The sequence below is a fragment of the Gekko japonicus genome, unplaced genomic scaffold (assembly GCF_001447785.1).
Source record: "Gekko japonicus isolate JY-2015 unplaced genomic scaffold, Gekko_japonicus_V1.1 scaffold297, whole genome shotgun sequence".
NCBI classification, from domain to species: Eukaryota; Metazoa; Chordata; class Lepidosauria; order Squamata; family Gekkonidae; genus Gekko; species Gekko japonicus.
Window position 1 is genome coordinate 874303 of NW_015162486.1, and position 6498 is coordinate 880800.

A 6498-nucleotide genomic window follows, 5' to 3' on the forward strand; every position below is an offset into this window, starting at 1 on the left:
AGTCATGTTGTCTGACTGCTGCCCTGTGATGGGCTGACTAGAGATCTGAAGCCACATCCACCAGCATTTCACAGGTGACAACAGGGACTTGCCTAGGGTTGCCAGCTCCAGGTATAATGCCACGGATCTCACCTTCCAAAGCAGCCATTTTCTCCAGATAAACTGATCTTTGTTTCCTGGAAATCAGTTGTAATCCGAGGAGATCACTGGCCACCACCTGGAGGTGCCATTTCCCCCAAGAACTGTCCAAGGCTCCACCCACCCACCACTGTCGTTACACATTGTTGAAGGCTCTTCTTTGCCTTCTGTATGCTACAGACTTCACGTTCCTGGGATCCCAGATCACCGCAGACTGTGACAGCAGCCATGAAATTAAAAGACGCCTGCTCCTTGGGAGGAAAGCGATGGCGAACCTAAACAGCATGATAAAAAGTAGAGACTTCACCCTGCCAACAAAAGTCCGCATGGTCAAAGCAATGGTATTCCGAGTAGTCATGTATGGCTGCGAGAGTTGGACTATAAGGAAGGCCGAGCACCGAAGAATAGATTCTTTTGAACTATGGTGCTGGAGAAGACTCTTGAGAGTCCCTTGGACTGCAAGAAGATCAAATCAGTCAATCCTAAAAGAAATCAACCCTGACTGTTCCCTGGAAGGCCAGATGATGAAACTGAAGCTCAAATACTTTGGCCACCAAATGAGAAGGGAGCGCTCACTGGAGAAGACCCTGATGCTGGGAAAGGTTGAAGGTCAAAGAAGACGGGGACGGCAAAGGATGAGATGGTTAGACAGTGTCATAGATGCAATGAACATGAAGTTGAGCAAACTTCAGAGGACGGCGGAAGACCGGAAGGCCTGGCGTGATCTGGTCCATGGGGTCACGAAGAGTCAGACTCAACTGTGCGACTGAACGACAACAAATGCTACATTAATTTCCTCTGGAAACTGACAGACTTTTGCTGGCTTAAAACCCCGGACTAGTAACGGAAAGGGTTTGTTCTTTAGGTTAAAAAAATCTCCCTGTCAAAATTAGATTCTCAGGTGGTAGGGGCTGAGTTCCAATCAGAACCATGGTATATGAGGGAGGGACTTTAAAAAACAACAACCACCATAACCTTTTCCTGTCTTGAAATGGCCCTGAGGAGCCAATGTTTTCCCTAGTGTGTACAGACAGCTACAAATAAATCAACGAGTAAGCTTCCCCAGTGAGGGGAATAACAGCTCTCCAGGGCCATTTCGACTGGGGAAATGGCATGGGGCTGGGGGTTTAAGGCCCCTATGTCCACTAGCAGTAGAAAAGAGTCAGAGTCCAGTAGCACCTTTGAAGACTAACAAAATTTAGAAAATAAGCTGCTACTGGACTCTGACTCTTTTCTACTACTACAGGCAGACTAACACAGCTACCCATCTTGACCTTTGGGATGGGAAATTCCTGGAGATTTGGGGGCAGAGCCTGGGGAGGGTGGAGTTTAGGGAGGGGAGGGAGCTCAGTAGTGATGTGATGCCACAAAGTCCACCCTCCAAAGCAGTCGTCTTCTCCAGGGAAACTGTCCTCTGCAGTCCAGAGATGAATTGTAATTCTGGGAGACCTCCAGGTGGTTGGCAACTCTACTCCCCATAAGTCACAATCCTGATCTGAATTCGACCTCCACGCACCTGAGAATCTAAGTTTCAACAGGAACCTTCCAATGAATGTCTGCTTGACGGGACTCATGGCAGACACAGGATCGACCTATAAACAGTGTAACCATATAATTGGATCCTCAGGCTGAGAAATATCTGTCCCGCCATTTTGTTCCTGGTGTCCTTTCTCTGGAAATGCCATTGGTTGAGCCAGAGATCCTCTCCATGCAAAGCAGGTGCTCTGCCACTGAGCCATGGCTCCTCCACATCAATGCATATTGGACACACCCCTTGACTTCTACAGGCCCTGGGTGGGGGGAGATCAACCTTGAAGAACAGCTTCATTAGCCATCTACATTAACAACGCTGTAGCTAGTCTTTCTCAAAAGGCAACAAATGGGACAAAACAGGGACAGTGACTGACTTATCAGGGACAGGGATCAGCCTATTGGAGAATAAGGTGATATATGGAGGCATCAAGTACCCGGTAGAGACCAGTTGTTGACTTGCAAACTATGTTCTGCTGGGTGGCTCACAAAGGATGCAGATTCGGGAAAGGGCCACCGTTCTGTCCGAATGTTTCCCAGGGGTGTCTGTAACTTTCTTGCCACACCAGCCCCAACTCTAGATTCACATGCTTAGCTGGTCTTCTTCAAAGTGAGGCGGGGAGGGCATCCGCCTCTCTTAATGAGAAGTGACAGTGGCTCCAGCTTTCCAGAGGGGAATTAGCCCAGGAGGAGTCAGCCTGGAGCCTGTCTCTGCAGCGTCTGAGCCACAGGCCCTCTGCCCAGGGTTGCTTCAGGGGTTAAAAGGCCTCGTACCTGCTGCCAAACACAAACTCCTCCAGCCCCCGCCCTCCTCCCTTTCCTCTCCTTCCACAAGAGGCTGGAAATCGTTTAAGAAGCAGGACATTAAAATAGTGCAAATGCTTGTGGGTTTGTTGCATTTAAATCCCACCTCTCTTCCACTGTGACACTCAAGGCAATTTGTATTGGACTTCCAGAGATCTGCTCTCCAGACACAGAACAGTTCCAGATCAGTGTAGCTTCAGCAAGCCTGCTGGACCCCTTCCCCTCCAGCCATAGCTTGGAACCGGGGTTGAGTCACAGATCATCATGGGCTCCGTAGGTTCCTATTGGCTACTAACTCCATGATTTCATTTCTTTTTTTACAGTGGTTTCTACACCTTTTTATATTTTTGTCATTGGTTTTGCTTCTCCTGTTTTGCTCTTGGATCTCTACTTTGGTTTGCGCCATGTACATACGTTGCATGCTGTTTAAGCCAGGGATGGTCTCTCTGCACCTCATGGCGAGCCACATTTGCAGTTGCCATCAACCAAAACAGCCACCGTATGCCTACTTCTGCTTGTCTTGTCTCCTCCTCTGCCTCTATTCACCCTTCTGCCTTCCCTCTTTCTCTCAGATGTTCTATCTTCCCTTTTCACACTATTTGGTCCTCTGTGGAGGTTTTCTCCATGGTTTTAACTATAGTTAATTGCCAGTCCTGTTTAACTTCTGCTGTGCTCATGTTTACATCTGGATGCCCTGTCAAAAGTTAGAAGAAGCCACAAAATGGCACATGAAAGAGCCATAATTGGCTCATGAGCCCATGGAGTGAGTACCACTGAGTTAAATATACCCATGCAGTCGTACAAAGTGGCCTCATGAGTTGTATCTTGCCTCTGGGTCTGAAAACGATAGTTTTGCCAAAGCAGAATTGTATGCCAAAAAAGGGAAGAGCAATCTTGCATATCCATGCCCTGCCCCCCTGCTAGGGTCACCAGCCTCCAGGTGGGACCTGGGGATCCCCCAGAATTGCAGCTCATCTCCAGGCTACAGAGATCAGTTCCCCTGGAGAAAATAGCTGCTTTGGAGGGTAGATTCTATGGCATTGTTGCCCACTGAAGTCCCTGTCCTCTCCAGGATCCATCCCCAAATCTCCAGGAATTTCCCAACCTGGATCTGACAACCCTACCTGCCCCCCACCCCCACTGGTGGTCAGGAGAAACCTGGAAACCCTACCCCTGCAAATTCTGCATTGCCTGGAAGGTTCAGAGGAAGAACTATTAGCTCAGTAGCAAAGCAGGTGTTTGGCATGCAGAAAGCCCCAATCTCTGGAATTGCCTGTCATAGCGGGTACTGGGAAAACATTTCTCTGCTTCAGACTGTGATGGGCTGCCATCAGTCAGAGAGATGGTACTCAGATAGATGCATCTATGGTACAACTCAGCATAAACCAGCTTTATATGTTCATATGTGCTGCAATACTGTTGCAGGCTGTGGGAAGTCACACATCATAGATTTAGTAGTCAAGAGTAAACTATAGAGCCCATGATGTACGGCACCTTTGGCCGGTACGACATTCAAGACAGATGGCAGCCCAAAGAGTAGATAGAATTCTGCAGGGCAGGAGTATTTTTCCATAAAAATCTGTGACTCTGGACAGAGTATATACAGTGGAATTCTGCTAAAACTAAAGTCATATTTTAGTGAATGAATACTTTTGGTTAAAAAAGAGGCATGAGGGGATCTAAAATGTTCCCCCAGAGGCCATTCCGATTATTATTGCGCTGCTTACCTCCATTATGTTGCCCCTTTGGCAGCTGCTCTGTCACCATTTTTGTTTTTAAAAACAGAGTTCTTCTCCACGGTAGTTATCTGATTCCTGGTTGGCTGCATAGAGAAGTGTCCTCTTCTTTAAAAACTGCCTTTCCCCAGCCAATCAGGGATCACATAGCATGGTGGGGCCAACATACCAAATAACCAAATATTGGACTTTGCTCCATGACAACATCATGAGGCCAACCCAGAGAGAAGGCAATGCTCCAAATGGGAGACAAATGTTCCCTCCACTTTGCAGGCCTTCAAATTACTGCTGAAACTAGGAGCACTTTTTCTACAATTACCCACAACACGCAAAAAACATCTTCCATACAGCCCCACATAACATTTCTCTCTCAGCCCTAGTGTTGTCTGTAATTTTATTTACTTCATTTATACTCCTGACCCAAAATGGCTTATATTGTTCTCTTATTTTCCATTTGATACCTTTGAGACTGCCTCTCCCCATATGAGCACTCTCTCCCCATTCATATGAGCCCCATATGAGCACTAAGGTCTACTAATCAACATCTTTTGGTAGTCCCCAGCCCCAGGGACATCCGACTTCCCATCTGGTGGAAGGAGCTCCCATGTGAGATCAGGGCCCTGCGGGATCTATTACAATTCTGCAGGGCCTGTAAGATGGAGCTCTTCCACTGGGATTTTGGTTGAGGCATTGGTAGGGTTGCCAGGTCCCTACCTAGCATCCAGCGGGGGGGAAGGCCATGCATCCGAGAGCCTTCCACATGTGTGTAGCATGCACCGCGATGATTTCACCTGGAAGTGATGTCATCCCACCGGACATGTCGTCGAGGGATGCTGTAGCATTTGGGCTTAAAACTCTATGGTACCGAATGCTAGAGCATCCCCTGATGACATGCCCAGGGCGATGATGTCACTTCCAGGTGACGTCATCACACCGGGCATGTTGGCGCGATTCAGGCACTTTGGGGGTGGAGTTCCCCCCGGTGGCCTGATCCAGGCTGGTGGGTTGGGGCCCTTAGAGTGGGCAAACCCCTGCCTCCCACCCCATAGCTAAGGGGTTTTTGGGGAGGGGGGGCCCACCAGCCAATCAAACTTAATTAAATTAACTTCAATTTAGTTGCTGGGACTCCTAAGGCAGCCCCGGCTGTGACCGAGGGGGGGGGAGTGCCGCCACCAACAGCAGGGACAGCCCTGGCACTGCGGACAAGCCTTCGGGTCTTGCAGGCGTGCCGGGGCGCTCTCTCTCTCTCTCTCTCTCTCTCTCCACTTCTCCCGGTGACTGGCCACCAGCGAGCACCCTGCCGAGCTTCTCCACCTCCCTCCCTCCTTCCCTCCCTCCCTCCCTTTTGGGGTGGACATGGAAAGACAAGGAGGTGGCTCCCCAGATAGCTGCCTCACCCAGAACGCCTTGCCCCTACCAGCCCCACTGCTGCTGACTCCGCCGGGCAGCCACCGGTGCATCCTGCTTTGCGTGGCGCTCCCAGATCACCAAGGGGTTGTTTTTTCCCCCTTCTTCTTTGAGGTGTGGGGCGTGTGGGGCAGCAGGGTCATTTGCTTTGCAGCCCAGTTGGAAAACCTCATCTCAGCACTTGATTATTTTGTTGTTGTTGAGGGAGGCAGGCATCTAGGAGCAGCAGCAGATGGCACAGAGTCACCGGCTGTTGGGCTGAGGGCAGCAACGGGGAGGGAGCCGAGGATTGGAGAGGGGCCCATAAAAACCGTGGGGAGGGTGAGCCCCGTGGGCCCCGTGGGTGCTACAGGTCTGCCTGGCAGCCCTAGGCATCGGGCATCCATTTCCTTTGGCTGGCTCCCATGTGTAGTGGTCTCCACTAGAGTTTACATGATACTTAGGAGTGATGTTATTTTATACTGTGTTCTTAATCTGGGTTTAACTGTATCGTATTTTATACTGTTGGAACCTGCCCTGAGCCTGTTTGCGGGGAGGGTGGCATATAACTCCAAATAAATAAATCCTCAAAACAACCCTGTGAAGGTGGCTAGGCTTCAGCATCTGTGACTGGCCCGAGGTCCCCCAGCAGGCTCCCCTAGCAAAGTGGGGACTCCTACGCAGGCCTCCTAGATCCTTGTCCAGCACTCTAACCACTTTTTACCACATGGTCTCCATGTGTCTGTATCAGGGGTCGTTTCATAGAAAAAGAGCTAGGGGAACTCATTAGCATAACTCATTAGCATATGCCACACCCCCTGACATCACCGGAAGTGTGTCATAAGGCCACACACCCTGACATCACCGGAAGTGTGTCATAAGGCCACACACACCGCCCCCAACG